This window comes from Mobula birostris, chromosome 3, assembly GCF_030028105.1.
Source record: "Mobula birostris isolate sMobBir1 chromosome 3, sMobBir1.hap1, whole genome shotgun sequence".
NCBI lineage: Eukaryota > Metazoa > Chordata > Chondrichthyes > Myliobatiformes > Myliobatidae > Mobula > Mobula birostris.
The window spans coordinates 116,955,826-116,976,409 of NC_092372.1; the positions used below are offsets into that span (position 1 = coordinate 116,955,826).

The 20,584-nt window shown below is 47.4% G+C and overlaps 2 non-coding genes across 2 annotated transcripts; one reads left to right on the plus strand and one right to left on the minus strand.

The window, feature by feature from the left end:
* Positions 1–1,170: 1,170 nt before the first annotated feature.
* trnah-gug (transfer RNA histidin (anticodon GUG)) lies at positions 1,171–1,242 on the plus strand. Its single transcript has one exon. It is a non-coding gene; the product is annotated as a tRNA-His (tRNA).
* Positions 1,243–5,629: 4,387 nt separating this feature from the next.
* Positions 5,630–5,701, minus strand: trnah-gug (transfer RNA histidin (anticodon GUG)). Its single transcript has one exon. It is a non-coding gene; the product is annotated as a tRNA-His (tRNA).
* Positions 5,702–20,584: the final 14,883 nt, after the last annotated feature.

The window sequence follows — 20,584 nt, forward strand, 5'->3', positions numbered from 1 at the left end:
TATCTGATATTTTGCTATTCACTTCGGGGAATTCCAAATTTTGGGGTTCAATTCCAGCGCAGTTTCAGTACAAGGCACCCCTGGATGCCCAGCCAGGTTCGAAGCGTGTCCCAAATTGAATACCGCCGAATGAACAAGTGCGGAAACAAAGGTACAACGTGGAGGGACCCGAATCTGCCCCATTTTGCTCTTGGGCTCTGCACATGTATTTTACATCGGATGGGTGCCAGCACTCTCGTGTTGGGAATTATAGATGAAGGATTCTCATCACCGTTAAGTGTTTGAACTTCAGAGGTAGGGCATCTGGTTTTCGCATTTTGTAATCCTTCAGGTAAGTAGACTTGGAAGTAAACACCTGGAGTTCGTTTGGTACGTAACTGGCAAGGTGCTTCGTACCCTTTTGGGGGCAGTACACTATGCATTTGTTAGACCAGCCCAAAACGACGCTAGTCGTTCACTTGACTGGTTTTTGGATAACAGCCAGTGATGACCCAGAATTTACCTACCTCAAACACATCCTCTCGAAGCTGTTCGATAGCTTTACCATCCGCTGTGTAAAATGCCCCTCGGGTTCTTATTCAGCACTCAGTTCTAGCGTTAACACATATGCCCTCTAGTATTCGATTTTCCAATCGGATAACATGCAGTCCCCACTCTCTGTGCCCCTTGTAATTTAATACGCCTTTACTTGCAACTGTCCTGCATTCCCTGTTCTCTGCACCGTCAACATTTTTGTCTTCGTTCTTTGGCTTTTGTCCTTCCCTCTAACTGCTCCCAGTCACTCAATAAGCTTTGTACATTTATTTACAGATGATGTCAAAGGCCACAGACCTGATACAGGAAATGTCCATTCCATTCTCTGTACAAGGCCGCTGAGTTCGTCCAGCTGCTTGTTATGTTTCCGCAATGGTCATCCCAATTCTTCCCTGTCAGTGACATCTCATTACACCTTCATCAATTTATTCTGTCACCTTTTCAGTTCTGCGGACGGGTCTCGTACATGAAACGTAGACTCTGTTTCTCCAGCCGTAGCTACGGGTGATCTGCTGATTATTTCCAGTACTTTACGATTGTGTCTCCGCGGAAACGCCGCAAAGGCAGCGGCAGTCGTTTATTGAGTCTCACCGGCATCAGGGGATTTGACAGCAGAAACCGTAGAGCTGATGTGTGGCCGTGATCGTATAGTGGTTAGTACTCTGCGTTGTGGCCGCAGCAACCTCGGTTCGAATCCGAGTCACGGCAGAAGAGTGCTTACACATTTAGCTTTCAGCATCGCCTGTAAATTAAACGCTCTTCTTTTGCTGATTCTCCATCTGCCGATTCTCCAGGAAGCTGAGTCATCTCTGTCACCAGGAGCTATCTCCGGACACATTATTACTCGAACTAATACACACGGAACCAAGTCCGTGCGTTTAGAACTGAACGTTCGCAACAGATCAGCAAGCTCTGAATGTAAACGGGCTCTGACGATCCCCGAGATCGTGGGATGCAAGAGATAGGAAGACCCGCATTGCCTCAGGCGCAGTAAAGAATCTCTACTCTCTGATATAGGCACTGCGGGAAGAGAAGTGCATTTCACCGCAGCCGTTGTGGCTACGACTCACCTGCCGCTGATTCGCTTCATTGAAACGGACAGTGCGATGCCTTCCTGATTCAGCACTATCATCTTCGTAATCCCACTTGGTTAGTGTTCCATGGGCGATGAGTTAACGCTGACTGATGACGCCTTTTTCATTGTCTTCCAAATTACAACTCATTCAGGTCCTCTGCATCATTGATGTGAAGCTCTCAGACTTGCGGACTGAAAAACAGCTGAGATTAGATTAGATTATGAGGACACGCAGTCCTCTTCTATTGTGATTTAGTAATGCATGCATTAAGAAATGATGCAATATTCCTCCGGTGTGATATCACAGAAACACAGGACAGACCAAGACTGAAAACTGACAAAAAACACGTAATTATAACTCATAGTTACAACAGTGCAAGCAATGCCATAACTTGATGAAGAACAGGCCATGGGCAAAGTAAAAAAGTTCAAAGTCTCTCGAAAGTCACACATCTCACGCAGACGGGTGAAGGAGGAAAACTCTACTTGCCATGCCCGGCCACAGTTTGAGTCTGAATCGTCCGAAAACTTCGAGCCTCCGACACCGAGCACCGAGCACCGAGCACCATCTCTGTCTAGCGCTTCGTCCCCAGCCCCGGCCACTAGCAGCAGTCAAAGCCGACGATTTTGGGGCCTTCCCTCCGGAGATTCTCGATCGCACAGTAGCAGCGGCGGCTTCTCTTGATCTACCTCCGTGCTTCCAACGGCTGTCTCCATCAAATCAGAATTGTGCACGGTACCCTATTTAAAAAAATATGACATTATTTCACCGGAGAGCTGCGCGCGACGCCATCTTCTCCTCCCGCCTTCAGCTAGCCTCAGAGTGAATATCAAAGGGCTGTGAAAGGTCAAAGAAAGAGGTCCAACCAGGGAAAGAATTGCATTTATAATTGTAGTTTGGAGTAAAGGAAATAAAACAGCATCTTTTATATATCCACTAGTATGTAGTATTATGAGGGGGGTAGATGGACAGACAACATAATTATTTCGCTGGCGTGGAACTTGCAAATACAAGAGGGAAAATGGCAGCACAATAGCGTGATTTTCAGCACAACTGCTTACAGCACCACAGATTACCGATCGGCTTTGAATTCCACGGCAGTTTGTAAGGTTTTCGTCCGTTCTCCCCGGGACTGCCTGGGTTTCCTCTGATTGTCTGGTTTCCACCCACATTCCAGAGACTTGCGGGTTAGGGTTAGTAAGATGTGGGCATACGATATTGTAGCCGAAAGCAAGGGAATAATTACGGTTACCCTGCATATCCCCGGCTTGCGTTAGTCGCTGACGCGCGCTGACAGGATAGATACTGGTTAGAGCCCGAGGATCCTTTAAGATGGGCGCATGAATATACGGGTAATGGAATAATGTGCATTTCGAACAGGCAGAGGTGAACAATTTCATTTCGCAACATGTACGGCAGATGCGAGTGCCCCGAAGCCTGTTACTGTGCTGCCTGTAGTGCTCATTGTTCTTTCTCATTTCCTATCCTGCTTTCCTGCGGGGACAGCATTCACAAGCTATGCAGTCTCTCTTGTTCCGCCGTGCTGCTAAGAATCTTGCCATAAGTCTGAGTGTAATCCTGAAGTAGATACGCTGCTAAAGAAGGCATAGCGTAAACCTGCCTTCAACGGTCCGGACTGCGTGTTAAAGTTGGCAAGTCATGTTGCGCATGCACAGGGTTTTGATTAGGCCACAAACAGAGAGTTGTGCGCAGTTCTGGTCACTATTAAAGAGCACAGAAGATCGTCACTAAGATGTTGCATCTATCCACTATAATCAACAATTGGACAACCCTGTGTTTTTGCGCCCCGCAGCGTCGAAGGCAGGAGGGTTCACCTGAGAAAATTCGATAAATTACGACGAATTAGTCAGGTTAATAGTTAGATGGCGTTCTCTCTGGAAATGTGAGGAGCAATTTCCTTTGGATGGTGCAAATGAGGACAGAATACAATCATAATAGCAGAATTCTTAGCAGTGTTGAGAAACAGAAGGAACTTGGTTTCCAGATCCAGACATCATTGAACGTTGCCGAGTGAGTTGACCGGCTGTTGAGAAAGCGTTGAGTTGACCTTCATTAGACGGGATTGCGTTCAGGACAAATGAGGTAAGACACGGCTCTATTAAACTCTGTTAGACTATGCTTGGAGTATTATGTTTAGGTCTATTTTCCTCAATGCACGAAGGATGAAGAAATATGAGTGAAGGTGAAGAGGATATTTGCCAGGATGCTACTTAGATGTCAGATCATGTCTGTGAAGAAAGCGTGGGTGATCGAAGGGTTTCCACTTTAATGTGACGCTGTAACAAGTATGGTTGCCCGGATGGGTTTGAACCGGAGATGTTTCGGTGAAGTACCGTATCCTTGGCCAGTGGACAACCGGAAGAGACGTTGGCCAGGTGGACCCAAATGTAGAGGAGACCAGAGTCGAGAATAAAAGTGACCCTGGGTACACATGCTCAACACTGAGCAAAGTCGAACAGAGCAAAGCGAATTTAAAAAGAGGAAGAAGATACAGGCGCAGTGATAACTAATACAGTACACAGGTAAAATAATCACACACTATTCAGGTTAAGAGGATCATCGGCTTGCAGAGCATTTTGGCGCTCTAGGTGGCCAAACCGAGGCATGACATGACCTCCAGATTGTACGGCCGGCAGTTGGGGGCCCAGATCAACCCATGTGGCGATGGTGGAAGAGTCTGATCATATCCATGTCTAATATGTCACGGAATGAAGCCACGATCTTTCCTCTCAGACTGATGACTGAAGGGTATAACTGTTCCTGAACCTGGTGATGACGGATCTATGATCATGTATTTGCTTCCGGTTCTCAGCAGCGACGAGAAAGCGTGGTCTGGGTGGTGGCTCATTTGATGATAGATGCTGCTTTCCTAGAACAGCGCTCCGTGCTGATATGCTCAATGGTGGGGAGACGTTAACCATGATGTACTGGGCCGTATCCACTACTTTTGGTAGGATTTTCAGTTCAATGGTGCTAATGTTTCCAGACCAGACAGTGAAGCAACCACACATTTATAGATGTTTCTGAAACTTTTAGGTGGCATGCCGTCTCTTTGGAAACTTCTAAGGAAGTAGAGGCGTTGCCGTGCTTTAGTCGTAATGACGTTTACATGCTCGACTCGGGGTCATGTCAAATGGTAACACTGAGGAGTTTAAACATAGTGACCTTCTCCACCTGCGATACTCGGATAAGGACAGGTTCTTAGACCTCTTTAGTTTTTCTTGACTGAATTAATTAATCATCTTCCGACATTGAGTAAGATTTGGCACTACTCAACAGGATATTCAGAGAACTCTCCAGTATGCTTTCACCACCGTCTTTGATTCGGCTAACGATAGTGTGTTCTGAGCAAACTTAAATATGACGGGCTATGAGCAACTTCACTTCGAAAGGATGAGACGTGGAAAACTAACTGTGATTTCATTTACTTTCTTCCAAAGTAAAATATAAATGCTATAACATTCGTGGGTCGGCCCCGTACTTTCAACATACACACCTCTTTGACCTGCACATTGAGATAATTTGGGCCCAGTCCAATCTGAGTTTGTTTTCAGTCTCAGGTCTGAACATTTCTAATCAGTGAGGGTGAGAAACGAAGTGAGTTATAATTTCAAAAAGAATCAAAAATTCTTTATCTGTCAGCGTTAACTCATTTCATCCCCCACACCCATAAAACATGAACCAAGCTGGCGAGGAAGCGCGTGCTGGATCAGTGCCGCATCAGCCCTGTGCCGTTTAATAAAAGGAGTCAGCGGCTCTTTCTGCTCCTTGTATTCCTCGGTCCTAGGGGTCGATCATAGCCCGTTTATATTCTGAGCTTGCTGATCTATCGAGAACGTTCAGATGAAGTCGTGCGAGCAGCTATGTGTCCAGCGTAAGACTACTGGTAACAGAGGAGACTCAACTTTCTGAGGGAAGCGACGGACAGAAATTTTGCGAAAAGAAGAGCGCTTATAATTTGCATGCGCTGCTGAAACATAAATGCATATACATTCGCCTGCCGTGACTCGGATTCGAACCGAGGTTGCTGCGGCCACAACGCAGAGTATTAACCACTATACGATCACGGCCACACACATCAGCGGTGCGGAATCTGCTGTCTAAACCTCTGATGCAGGTGTGACTCAGTCGACAGTTGTTACTGACTTTGCGGCGTTTCCGCAGAGACATCAAACATGCTGTATTGGAAACACTCATCAGATTCGACAGGAGAAACCGAGCAACGCACACGAAATGCTGGAGGAACTCAGCAGGCCAGGCAGCGTCTATGGAAAATATCAGGAACGAAACGTCCACTATCTACTCTTTACCGTAAATGCTGCCTGACCTGCTGGGTGTTTCCAGCAATTTATGTGTGTTCCTGGTCATCTTGCTTTAGAGGATATCAAGTTAGGTAGTAATACCCGGTGCTCGGTACACAACTCAGTAACTAAGAAATCAATTCACAGACCGCTGGGAGATAATAAAAGGAGAGGGGCTCCATGGTGGACGGGTGACTGTAAAAAAAGCTGTGAAGGGGAGGAAAGTTCGGCAGTGTTCTCCTACTAATCGTTCATACAATATAAAAGAGCTCAAACTATAGTTAGAGAAGCAGTGAGAGGGGCAAGAAAAATGTGCCACGGGACATAATGTGGATGGACTGGGAAAGAGACCTAGGTATGGGATGTTTGGGGTGATACAGAAAATAGGGTGCGTTAGAAACTTGATACATTACCGGGTTTGTATGATGCAGCGAAGTCTGCAGTTTCTGATTCAGACAAAGCTATAATATTAGCAAAATCATCAGTCGATGTACGGCACACGTTTCCTAAAATCTCTATTCCGCTCATTCACAACCCTGACATTCATCTGTCCAAATAATTTACATTCACGTAAATTTCATATTACTATGCACGCCCAAGTTAAACACACTTCCTATATCCTCAAATAGCAGCATATGATCCGTAGCAGAAGTTGTTATTTAATTGATTTATATCTGCGCTTCAAACATAATTCAAGAACACCAAGCACTTTTCTTCCAAGAAGACTTCACTACCATCCCATTCGTATTACTACTGGTGAGGGAGGGCCGGAGCAGGAAATACAATCGGAATAGGACATAATCTACTGCGTTCGGTGTACAGCAGTTCCTGTGATGGGGAACATTATGCCCGGAAATGTACAGCAAACAGTTCATTTAATCTGAATCGTAACATAGATCAGAGTTTAGAGTTGCAGAATTGGCACAATATGTTTGAATAGTTGTAAATGTTGGTGTATCGTGCATTAAACGTATTGAATGTTGCTTACCTGTGCACGATGAATACATTCCGGAATTTCTTTGTTTTAAAATATTATAGTAACGCAGTTCGTTCTTATGGTCGGTTGTAACTTCATATTTAAGAGAAAGGTACCTTCTGAAATAGTTTCTAAATTGTGAATAGATTACTGCATTGAAATGTTGTGTGAGTGGTGGCCCAATGCGAGTTACTGTATGTCTATACGTTTGATCAATTGCTATTGGGCGGAGGTTTGAATTAATCCTATCTTCAGAGGAAAAGATAATCAGTTTCAATATGTTGCTACTCTGAAATGATTTTGCAGGAGCTTCTATCTTTTTGGACGTTAAATGTTAGAACTCCAAGGTCCCCCACAGCTACCCTCCCACCCGCGGCTAAGCGGCAGCAAGCAACAATCCCCATCTCCCTACCGGCAAAAAAAAAAGCATCGGCACCCGCCACCTAGCACTCCGGGGTGGGAAAAGCAACAGCAAAATCAAAGACTTGTAGTACCCCAAGACTACTTGTTTACCCGGCGTTCGATATACCACAGGCTCTCTCTCTCTCTCTCTCTCTCTCTCTCTCTCTCTCTCTCTTGTCTCTCTCTGTCTCTCTCTCTCTCTGTCTCTCTCTCTCTCTCTCTCTCTCTCTCTGTCTGTCTCTCTCATTAATAACGCAGAAAGAGATGTCTCCGTTTGACAGCGAGAGGGGAGACATAACAAACAATTCGCTGGTTTACGATATTAAAAGTCCGTTGCGCGGCTTTCTCCGAAGTCTGTGCCTGAAATCTTAGGTCTGCGGACACGGTGCCTTATATCTTCTATCTCCCACGACACACCGATGTTCTGCCCAGATACCGACCTCCAGAGCCACGAAAATTTGACTCTGCAAAAGACTTTGCGGATCTTTTAGGCCGGGCCCTTGGCGTGCCGAACAACGGGCAGTCGTGAATCCCCGAGAGCGAGCTCCATTCCCGCAAAGAACCCTAGTAAGCCTGTAACTGCAGATCAGGGTCTTCAAAACAACCGCGAAAGGGAAAAATAGAGATATTAAAGATGGAAATGGATTTGCTTCGAAGACGCAAGCAAAACTGTCGCCATTATCCCTCATCAGCTCCGCCAAATGCCTTAAAGACCCTTAGGCTGTGATCCCCACCCCGCTCCGGTGGTACAGGTATTTTAAAAGCTGGTACTTCCCTGAATACAATCTGTTTAATTCAAAGGTCTCGACGATGAGAGTGATTCCCCAAACTACAGGGAAGAGAAAAAATGGTGCAGATGGCAAGAGAGGTCCAACCAGTCAACGGGACACCGAGGATGTGAGCAGGATCTGTATGCTGGGAAGACTGATTCTACGCCGACGTGCTATGAAGGTGGGTATTCCATGACCACTGAATGGAACTTAATTTTTTTCAATCTCCTCCCCATCTCGAACTCACAAGACTCCTCTCGGACCCGCCGGGTTTTCTTGATCTCAGTCTGTTGGGGTTCCTATGCCTCTCTCTCAAGTTCCCCAGGTACCTCAAGCTTTCTGGTCGTCCTGGGCAATCAGGTGCCAGCTATAGGGAGGGAAGGTCCTGTTATGACTTCTTCAGGCCTGTGCAAGGCATCACAGCATTGGGCTCTGAAGTTTTTAGAGCACCTGAATTGGTTAATTGTTAGCAACAGTTATAAATGGTTTAAGAGTTCCTTCTGTTTTTCTCGAGCGACTCGCTCTTTGTAATGCGAATTCCTGGTGCTTCGTGTTTAAGTTTATTAAGTTAATTTTGATAGGCACGAAGATTATGTGTTAGTTTTATTGTTGAAGCAGATGCCCGATTAGCTCCAAACGGAGGGTCCTCATTTTGAGAATGATTCGTCTCACGGTATCACTTGATCGAGCTACCTATGTATAAGCTGTTGTTCCTGTCTCTTCATGGAAGTCTTTGGCTCCCATATTGGCTGTGCGCACCATTGCAGGCAACCAGCATCAGCGATGGACATTTTGGACAAGTCCATCATTCGGGATTTCCAGCGGACACAGGTCATGGCGCCCCATGGGCTTCGGCTGGGGTGTGGGGCGCTGTCACATCCACCGATTCGGCAGCGCAGCAGATACGACAACTGCGCTCGTAAATATGCACAGGTTAGATAATTATTATCTCATTGTGATAGCATTTAACTCCATTCATTGCGTCGTATTATTTGTCAAGACTTGGACACAGCAACGCTTTGCTGCCTGCATTCCGCCTTGCCTGAGAAATTGGACTGTGGGGTGAACTGAATCTGAAGACTAGCAATATTCCTTATATTCTAAGGTATTCAGCCACTGTATAGGCTCGTTTTCCATTTGAGTTTTAGTTAACGGCCCCGTTTGACCTGGCGTTTGTTGTTTTCTTTTCCCTTTGACACTGTTCGCATTAAAGTCTGTGAACTATCGACCAGCTTCAATGTCTCTCACTCCGCTCTTGGGCCATATTCGCACCTGGTGACAAATCCACACTTGCCAGATCCTTTCCCATGCCATCAGAATTTGCCACTCTGAAATTTAGAATCTCAACCCACGATTCCGATCTCTTGTTTTCCATAATTACTTTGAATCTAATGGCTCTGTGATCATCAAATGCAAAGTACTCCCTTACTCAAACTTCTGTCACCTACACTGTCGTAATCCCTAATAACAGATCAAGTATTGCATATTCTCTCCTTGGACAATCTTCGTACCGATTAAGAAAACTTTTCTGAACACATTTGACAAACTATTTAGACCTTTTAAAATATGGTAGACCCAGTCAATATGTAGAAATTTAAAATCAGCAACTGGAACAACCTTTTAGTTTTTTGCAACAGACAGAGAATTTCCTGAAAATTTATTTCTCTAAATCCCTCGGAGTGTTGAGTGATCTGTAATATAGCCCCATTAACGTGGTCATACCTGTCTTTTTTCTCAGTTCCACCCATAACGCCTCACCAGATGAGTTCTCCAGTCTGTACTGACTAAGCAGTGCCGTGACATTTTTCTGCCCAGTAACGCGACCCCTATTCCTTTAATTCCTCCCGCTCGGTGGCTTCTAAAATAACGGAATCCCGGAAAGTTGAGCTGCCATTTCTGCCCCGGTAATATATCAGTTAGGGCGACGTTATTCAGTTCGTGTATCCGAATTCTTGAATTCAATTCCGGCGAGGTTTGGTCAAAGGTTCTCCCGGTGGAATACGTGGATTTTCTCCGATTTCCTTCTAATCCAAAGACGTACCAAGTCGGCTGAGAGGTGATTATAAAATTGTACCGTGATTAATAGAGGGGCTGTTGGACCGTAAGGACCTTCTCCGCACTGAATCGCTAAGCAAATAGATACCTACACTAATAAACATGAGGGTGTTCATTATCGATTACAGCTCGGGATTGAACGCTATCAAGCCATCAGAACTAATCAATAAGTTTCAAGACTTCGGCCTCAGTAAATACTTGTGCAAGTGCATCCTCTATTTCTTCCCTTCCAGAACCCAGTCAGTTCGGATTGGCAACAACATTCCCTGCACAATCTCCATCAGAAAAGATGCATCACATGGCTGAACGGGACGACCTGCTGGTCGCTGTCGTTCAGCCAATTGATCTGACCTTGTTATTGAGGCAAATTGGCAAACAACCTCTCTCTTGCCTTAACCCATTACTTCCGTCATTTCTAAACTATCTGGCCCGCTGATAGAACGGCCACCTCCGCTTGTTGTTCCGGGAACAGCGGAGGGAGGTACGCAAAGTGGTACTTGTAACGACAGATCCGAATAAACAAACGGAAACACCGCCCAGAACAGGTTGTCACTTCAGGGGGTAAGGTATCCCGAGCCAACCATAAGTGTGTCCTTCGTAGGTCCTGATTCTATCCCTCCGTTTGCGTACTGGCTTGCGGATGTAACCCGAACGGCTGACTGTCAGGGGCCATAATGAGCTCAGAGGGAAAACAAAACTTCCAAAACCTACGACCAAACGGGTGGCTTCAGTTGGGGACAACGTCCTGGGGAAAATGTGACTTTTGAAGATGTGCTGTTACGTGTGCTTGGCGGTCTCTAAAGCTGATGGTAGTTTGAGAAGTAGTAGAAAGCGACAGCCCTTCGATGATCGCCTACGACCATCATTGTATTACTGCATTACCCCGAGATACCAGGAGACCAGTGAAAATTATCCAAAGCACTGTGGGACCAAAGGCGAGTAGGAAACAGGAAGGGCTGAAGCAGACGTTGAGGGTGTGCTCGGAGTGCTATATTTCCTGGGCAGACGTCACACGCTAAGACATTTTCTCGGACATCTGTAGAATACCTGGCCACCCGTAACGCCTTCTGACAATCTCTACGGTGCGAGCCACCCCTGGGTGCCCAGCCAGGTTTGAAGCGTGTCCCAAATTGATCACCACCGAAAGAACAAGTTCGGAAACAAATGTAGCCCCACGGAAAGCATCAGGGTCGCTCAACTCGCTGTCGTCTAGAGAAACAGCCGTCCGCCCCGCCATTCTGGGTAATTAAGATTGTGTGGATGCTGTGTGATGCACCCACCCTGCCAAATAACAGACAATACACCATATACGATTGAATGAATTACAGTTTATAGATATTACTGGAACTATATAATTAATATAAAGAAGAGAAGATGGCGGCACGACGCAGCGCGCAGCGGCCACTCCGGTGATGAATCTCTGTTATCTATCAATTAGGATGCCGTGCACAATCCTGATTTGATGGAGACGGACAGGAGAATCCCCCAGGAACATCTGGTGAAACTTCTGAAATGCCTGTTTCGCTGCCGCTGCTACTGTGCGATCCAGAATCTCCAGAGGGGAAGGCCCCGAATCCTTGGCTTTGCCCGTTGCTTGCCGGCCGGGCCCGGGGTCGAAGCGTTCGTCAGAGATCGTGCTCGGTGCTCGGTGTCGGAGGGCTCGTCGGAGGCTCGAAATTTTCGGACAGACTCAGAGTCGGCTGTGGTCGGGTGCTTCCAGGGTGCTGTATTGGCAAGTTTGCGGCGCTGAAAGTTCATGGCAGGAAGAGTATCTTCCTTCTACCGTCCGCGTGAGATGATGGGGCTGTCGGGACTTTGAGACTTTTTTTTTTTTTTTTACCGTGCCCATGGTTTGCTCTTTATCAAATTACGGTATGGTTTTGCACCGTTGTAACTACATGTTATAATTATGTGGTTTGATTCAGTTTTAGTCTTGGTCTGTCTTGTGTTTCTGTGATATTATACTGGAGGAACTTTGTATCATTTCTTAATGCATGCATTACTGAGTGTCCTCGGAATCTAATCTAATCTAATAGAGATAAAATATAAAAGGAAAATGAAAAGCGCCACACTTATCTAAATTCTATCTCTTCGTGCACAACAGTAACGATCCTCTCTTCACCATTCGATCCCCTCTGACCACCTCGATCTGCTGCCTGGGACCAACCACGGTGGTCTACCAGACGCTCCACACGAGTCCGTCTCCGTCTCCTCTCCTCGCCGAAGACCCTGGACCTCGGACTCCTGCTCGGGATCCGACCCCGTTAACTGGCTCACAGCACCTTGCCCATCCTCTCTCTCTCCATCGAGCTTTCTGCCCCCAAAATCCGCGCATCACAATAACTTACAGACACACTAGAAAGAATAACATCTATCCTAATTGGTTCTTTTTTTCCCTCACTTATCAATAACCAAACCCAAACAAGCTGCTAGCGGGAGAACTTTCTCAGCAGTTAACATACCAAAGAAACCATTTTAATTAGCCTACGCAGTCACATAAAAGAAGAAATCCCTCACACTCTCCCCCCACCAAATAAAGTCATGTCCTCATGACTTCTAAATAACTCGCCAACCGGTCCTGCAGACACAGAAATCCCAATGCAGGTACACGGAGTGACATTGCTCCCAAACAGTGGACCTTACGCCCAGTCCCACGGGTGCTAGATAGGCCAAGCTATCTGGGAGTTTCCTTCCTCCGAGACCTCCGCACCCCCTCACCCAAACCCTTAAAGCTCGTACCATACGGGGGTACCTCCTCTCTCAATACGTCACTCGTGCCTCCACTGCAACTCCGAGCCTCCTGTCCCGGGTCCGAGGCACGGCTTCCTTTCCTTCCTGGTCCTGCTGTAACCCAGGCTGTCCAGAGTTAGGCCTCCCCACCTCACCTGGCTCAGTGGGAGAAGAGTCAAATGTCTCTTTCTCAATTAAGGGGAAGTTAGCGAAAGACAGCATCTACAACATGTCCAGCACATCATCCTTCGAATCAATATTCTTTATCATTTCCGCAATCCATAGCTGCTGTTTGATTTTCTCCAACTGTCGCCACAGTCTCAGCAGTTCTGACGCACGCTTCCTGGCCATCTCAATCTGGGACGCAGTTACCCCACCAACCTCTTCCACCCTGACCTGAAGAGCAGCAGTTAAAGGATGTTCAGCCTCCAGTTTTTTTCTTCCTGGTGACTTCTTCCAGGTCAACTTTCAGTTTTTTCCACTTCATTTAAACAGTCGAGAGTCATCTTCAGGTTCCTTTCAAGCACCCGCTTCCCTTTTCCAAGATCTGTCCTCAATTGCTTCACCACATCGGAAGTGTAGTCAAACTCCCCTCTCCGGGCTCTCGATTTTCTATTAGCCTTAATCAGACAACTTCCTTGGTCTTCCCAATTTGTAAGACTTCCGTCTTTGCTTCTCCACTTTGACGAGTATGAAATTCCAAGTCTCCAATGGTCCTCCCGAAAGTGCGGCACTCAGTCTCGTGCCTGCATTTCTGAGCGCTCAGTTCAGCGCTGCAAATCCCCTCTCTCCCCAGCGTCTCATTCGGATTGACGATCTGGGTTTCCGTCCCTAGGTCCACCACCGTCTGTCCCAACACCAGGAAGTTCAACTGGTATGTCGGTTCATTTTTTCGGATTGCATCAAGCTCCGCCGGCCAAAAACTACTCCACAATTTACACAACACACATCAAAGTTGCTGGTGAACGCAGCAGGCCAGGCAGCATCTGTAGGAAGAGGTGCAGTCGACGTTTCAGGCCGAGACCCTTCGTCAGGACTAACTGAAGGAAGAGTGAGTAAGGGATTTGAACGTTGGAGGGGGAGGGGGAGGGATGGAGCCAAGAGCCGGCTCTTGGCTCCATCCCTCCCCCTCCCCCTCCAACGTTCAAATCCCTTACTCACTCTTCCTTCAGTTAGTCCTGACGAAGGGTCTCGGCCTGAAAACGTCGACTGCACCTCTTCCTACAGATGCTGCCTGGCCTGCTGCGTTCACCAGCAACTTTGATGTGTGTTGCTTGAATTTCCAGCATCTGCAGAATTCCTGTTGTTTGCGTTTAAATCCACAATTTACACTTCGCTTCGGTCGCTTTTCCCCGAACTGCCTTTTTCTCCAGACCTGGCACTCGTCCAAAGAAAGTTTTCAATTTTTACCTCTTTGTCGCCCGGGTTTAGCCACTCGCCTCGCATCATAGTCCCCCCAGGCGTATCCAAGCTGTAGGCGACTATCATATACGCCAAAACTCCACACACCTTCATTTCCCCCATGGTCTTCCCCATGCCCCGCGGGAAGTTTGCAGGGGCTCCGAAAACGCCCTTTGGCATCTTTTCGGATCGGAAGAATCCCAGGGAACCAATAACGGCTATCGTCTCCTCATCGGCCTCCCTCATTGGGATTTGGCAACATCCACTCCTCAGATGCAGCACATTATACCACGTCGCATCATACAAAGAGATTATAGCGTTTTCGACCCTCAGGCCAATGATATTGCGCCTATTCAGAGTCCTATAATCCACACACACGCTGCCTACGTCTTCCTCGGCTCCACAGTCCAGTCGCCGCGACCTCTCTCTCACTGAGGTGTCTTCAGCGGTCAACTCCTCTCCCTCGTGGTATTTTGGAGCGTCTACTAAGAGGGTCTCACCCTGAGATACTTCCCCCAAGCCGTACTACAGTCGGGTCTCGTTTAAATTCGGTGCCGGCTCCAGGGTGCTGCACGCGACCTCAGAAGCAGCTAAACACGTTGGGTGTCCAGACAACGCCCCCATGAACTCCAGGGTCACTAATTAATCATCCTCTTCTGGGTAATTACTGGCACTGGTACCCAAATCTCCGGTGCCCTTACGGTTGTCAAGGGTAAATGCTTCAGACACCAGTTGTAAAACGAATTGCACAACAACTTGACCTGCGCCTCGGTGTCGAGGATGGCTTCAGCATCGCTTCCATCTATTGGTAACGACACACTGGGGCGTGGTCCCTCTAAGCCTTCAGGAATAGGGTCTTTTCCTTTCGGAAGTTCCTTGGTACATTGCTGGGAACGTGCTCCCTCAGAGACCCCAAGCTGTTCCCCTACTGGGCCTCCACTAATTTACCCGACACCTCTCTGATCAGCTGAACAACTGAGGGAGGGGCTGATCCCCTGAAATGATCCCCCTGGCACAACAAGCAATTTATCTGCCCTCCTAGCCAGAGAAGATACACTGGAAACTTTCCCCCCTCTTTCAGATAACTGGCAGCTGTCACTACAGTGTATTTGAACCTGACAGTTCTAACACCTCCAACAGCCCGCCAACTCAAACTTTCAACCAATCCCTGTCGCTCTCCCTCAACCGAGCACTGCCACTCATCTAACAACTGAGAGGTCCGCACCGCCAACGTCACGTATGCTTCCTCCCCTTTTGGAGTGGACAATTACCCAAAAGCCAGGCGCTGCCTGCCATAGATGGAAAATTTATTCGCAGACACTACCTGCGAATTAGACCACTCTTTCCCCTCTCTCCCTACAGTATGGACAGCTCCGAGCCCCACCACCAACTCGTCAGCTCTAATCTGAACTCGAGCAAAGAGTTCACCCAACACACATGCAGCAATACTCAGCAAATAACCCACAGAGACACACATTACTGATTTAAACGGGGCAACCACACAGCACACCACTGAATTCAATCCCGGACAAAAGCCCCCAAATGCAGCCCCCAGGCAAGCCTCAGGGTCGCTTAATTTGCTGTTGTCTAGGGAAACAGCCCTCGGCCCCGCCAGACAGGGTTATTAAGATTGTGTAGATGCAGTGTGATGTACCCCACCCTGCCAAAAACAGACTCTACACCATATACGATTCAATGAATTACATTTTATAGATATTACTGGAACTATATAAGTAATAGAGATAAACTATAAAACGAAAATAAAAGGTGCCACAATTATCAAAGTTTTGTCTCTTCGTGCACACCAGTTGGAGCTCTAGTAACGAACCTCTCTTCACCATCCAATCCCCTCTGACCACCTCCAACCGCCGCCAGGGACCAACCACCGAGGTGAACCAAACGCTCCACATGAGTCCGTCTCCGTCTCCTCTCCTCGCCGAAGACCCCGGACCTCGGACTCCTGCTCGGGGTCCGACCCCATTAAGCGGCTCACAGAACCTTGTCCATCCACTCTCTCTCCATCTCGCCTTCTGCCCCCAAAACCCGTGCATCACAATAACTTACAGACACATGAGAAATAATAACATCTATCTCAGTTGGTTCCTTTACTCTCTTATCAATAACCTAACCCAAACAAATGTCTAGCGGGAGCCATTTCTCAGCAGTTAACATAACAAAGAATCCATTTTAATTAGCCTACGCAGAAACATAAAAGAAGAAACCCATAACACAAAGAAACAATCTAGGGAGACCCGAGTCTGCCCCATTTAGCTCTTGGGCTCTGCGCATATATTTTACATCGGATTGGCGCCCGGACTCTCGAGCTGAGAATTATAGATGAAGGATTCTCGTCACTGTTAAGTGCTCGAACTGCAGACACAGAGCATCTGGTTTTCGAACTTTTTAATCCTTTCGGTAAGTAGACTCTGAAGTAAACACCGGGAGTTTGTTTGGTAGGTAACTGCGAAGCTGCTTCGTTCCCTTTTGGGGGCATTTTTCTTTGCATTTTTCAGACCAGTTCAAAACGACACCAGTAGTTCACTTGAGTGGTTGTTGGATAACAGCCAGTGATCACCCAGAATTTACCTGCCTCAGCCATCTCCTCTGGAAGCCGTTTGATAGCTTTACCATACGCTGTGGAAAATGCCCCTCAGGTTATTATTCAGTCATGGTCATCCGGTCATGGGGTTGTCTTGGATCAGTTCTAGCGTTAACACGTGTGCCCTCTAGTATTCGATTTTCCAATCGGATAACATGCAGTTCCCACTCTCTGTGCCCCTGATAATTTAATATGCCTTTATTTGCAACTGTACAGCCTTCCCTGTTCTCTGCACCGTCAACATTTCTTTTCTTCGTTCTTTAGCTTTTGTCCTTCTCACTAACTGCTCCCATTCACTCAATAAGCTTTGTACATTTGTTTATAGATGATGTCAATGGCCACAGACCTGATACAGGAAATGTCCATTCCATTGTCTGTACGAGGCCGCTGAGTTCGTCCAGCTGCTTGTTATGTTTCCGCAATGGTCATCCCGATTTTTCCCTGTCAGAGACATCTCACTACACCTTCATCAATTTCTTCTGTCACCTTTTCAGTTCTGCGGACGGGTCTCGTAAACGTAGACTCTGTTTCTCCAGCCGTAGCTACGGGTGATCTGCTGATTATTTCCAGTACTTTATGCTTCTGTCTCCGCGGAAACGCCGCAAAGGCAGCGGCAGTCGTTGATTGAGTCGCATCGGTATCAGAAGATTTGACAGCAGAAACCGCACAGCTGGTGTGTGTCCGTGATCGTATAGTGGTTAGTACTCTGCGTTGTGGCCGCAGCAAACTCGGTTCGAATCCGAGTCACGGCAGGCTAGTGCTTAGACATATAGCTTTCAGAGAGTAGCAGATGTCTGACGCACGAGATCGCGGGATGCAAGCGGTATGAAGACTCGCATTGCCTCAGGCGCAGCAGACAATCTGGACTCTCTCATGCAGGCACTGACGGAAGAGAGGTGCATTTTTTACCGCAGCTGTTGTGGCTATGATTCGACTGTCACTGATTCATTTCATTTAAAACGTAAGTGAGATGCCGTGCTGATTCAGCATTCGGTTCTTCGTAATCCCACTTGGCAAATGTTACACGGGTGATGAGTTAAAACTGACTGATAACGCCTTTTTCATTGTCTTCCAAATTATAACTCATTCAGGTCCTCACCGTCACTGATGTGAAGCGCTCAGACTTGCGGACCGAAAACCAGCTCAGATTGTACTGGGCTCAGCTACCCTCAGAATGAATGTCAAAGGACTGAGCAAGGTCAAAGACAAAGGTCGAACCAGGGAATGAATTGCATTTATCGTCGTAGTTTGGAGTAAAGGAAAAAAAAACATATTTTATAAATCCACTAGAGTGTAGTATTATGAGAGGCATAGATGTACAGACAATCACAATTATCTCGCTGGTGTGGAACTGGAAAATACAAGAGCGAAAATGGCAGCACAATAGCGTGACTTAAGCACAACTGCTTACAGCGCCAGGGATCACCGATCGATGTTCGCATTATCTACGGCAGATTCGAGGACACAGAACTCTGTTACTGTGCTGCTTGTAGTGCTCATTGTTTTCTCTCACCCCTCACCCTGCTTTGCTGCGGAGATAGCACATACAAACTATGCAGTCTCCCTTGTTCCGCCGCGCTGCTAAGAATTTTGCCATGAGCCTGAATGTAACCCTGAAGTAGATAGACTGGTAAAGAAGGCATACCGCATACCTGTCTTGAACGGTCTGCACTGTGTGTATAAAGTTGGCGAGACAAGAAAGCTAAGGGTTGACCTGAGAAAATTCGATAAATTACGATCGGATTAGTCAGGTTAATAGTTAGATGTCTTTCTCTCTCGAAATGTGAGGAGCAATTTCCTTTGAATGGTCCAAATGAGGGCAGAATACAATGTTTATGGCAGAATTCTTAGCAGTGTTGAGAAACAGATGGAACTTGGTTCCCAAATCCATACATCATTGAAAGTTGCCGCGTGAGTTCACCGCTTGCTGAGGAGACGTTGGGTTGACATTCATTAGATGCGATTGCGTTCAGCAGGTAAGACACGGCTCTGTTAAACTCAGTTAGGCTATGCTTAGAGTATCAAGTTTAGGTCTATTTTCCTCAATACATGAAAGATGGAGAAATTTTAGTGAAGGTGAAGAGGATATTTGCCAGCATGCTACTTAGATGTCAGATCATGTCTATGAAGAAAGCGTGGGTGATCTAGGGGTTTCCTCATTAATGTGACGGTGTAACAAGTACGGTTGCCCGGATGGGTTTGAACCAGAGATGTTCCGGTGAAGTACCGTATCTTTGGCCAGTAGACTACCGGAATAGACGATAGCCAGGTGGACCTAAGTGTAGAGGAGACCAGAGTTGAGAATAGAAGTTAACAAGACCCTGGGTACACATGCTCAAGACTGAGCAAAGTCGAACAGAACAAAGCGAATTTAAACAGAGAAAGAAGATACAGGCGCAATGATAACTAATACAGTACACAGGTAAAATAATCACACACTATTCAGGTGAGGAGGATCATCGGCTTGCAGAGGATTCTGGCGATTCGGGTGGCCAAAGCAAGGCATGACATGACCACCAGATTGTATGGACGGCAGCTGAGGGCCCAGGTCAACCTAGGTGGCGATAGTGGAAGCGTCACAATGGGTTGCTCGGAACGGACCCAAATGCAAGACATAGACACTAAAGTACAAGGAACAGGACTTGACTGGAGTAGGGACGTGACAGGATAGAGGCAAGGAGCAGGGGCAAGAACGCAGACTTGGGCTAGGGAAAGCAGGACCAGAACTAGGAGACAAGGTTTGGACTCCGAGCCCGACACTGGACAAGGACCCAGAACCTGGGTCTTGCCACGGGTTCGGACCCCAGAACCAGGCAAGGTCATGGCATGGCTTCAGGACAGGACGCAGCTGGGGTCTACAGGCCTGAGCTTGGAGATAGGCTGGGGTCTTGGTCCTCAGGCTTGAGGCTGGGGTCTGGGGTCTTGGGGTTTGGGTCATGAGGCTAGTTTTCTTGGAGTTTGTCTTAGGATCCTCGAGGCTAGGGTTCTTGAAGCTTGGCTTGGGATTCTCGAGGCTTGGGTTCTTGCAGCTTGGCTTGGGATCCTCGGGGCTTGGGTTCTTGGAGCTTGGCTGGGAATCCTCGGGGCTTGGGTTCTTGGAGCTTGGCTGCGGGATCGTCGAGGCTAGGGTTCTTGGAGTTCAGAGACAGACTGGGAACCCAATATCAAAATAGAGCCGGGACTTATCCTTCGACAAGCCGGAACTCATCTTTAAAACGACACTAACATGAGACAGGACAGAACATAGACATAGAGCCGGGACTTATCCTAAAACAAGGCGGGACTCAGCTTCATCCCCACACCAAGGTGGGACAGGTCCCTCTGTCAGGTAAAGACAGAACGGCCAGACAGAGGCGAGGACCAGACAAGACAGATCCTCCCGCAGGGCAACGGCAAAACGGCCTGGCTTACCCCACGGAGGCGAGGACTAGAAGAGACAAAGACCAAAAAACCATCCATAGACAGTTCCATCTCTGCTCCGGGGAAGCTCCGAGTCTCAGTTCGGCCAGCCACCTCAGCTGGCTACAGAAACAGCCAGATCTCTACCTAGCTCAGAGTGGCTGGCAGCCACTCAGCTGGCCCAGGAAACAGCCGAGTCCATACCGCAAAGACAGCTCCGACTACCGACAGCAGGCTCCGTGAAGCGCTGGTTTTCCAACGTGGCCTAAAGAAAACAAGTGGCTGCTCTAACCTTCCACCGGCAGGTTGCTCCCAGGGGA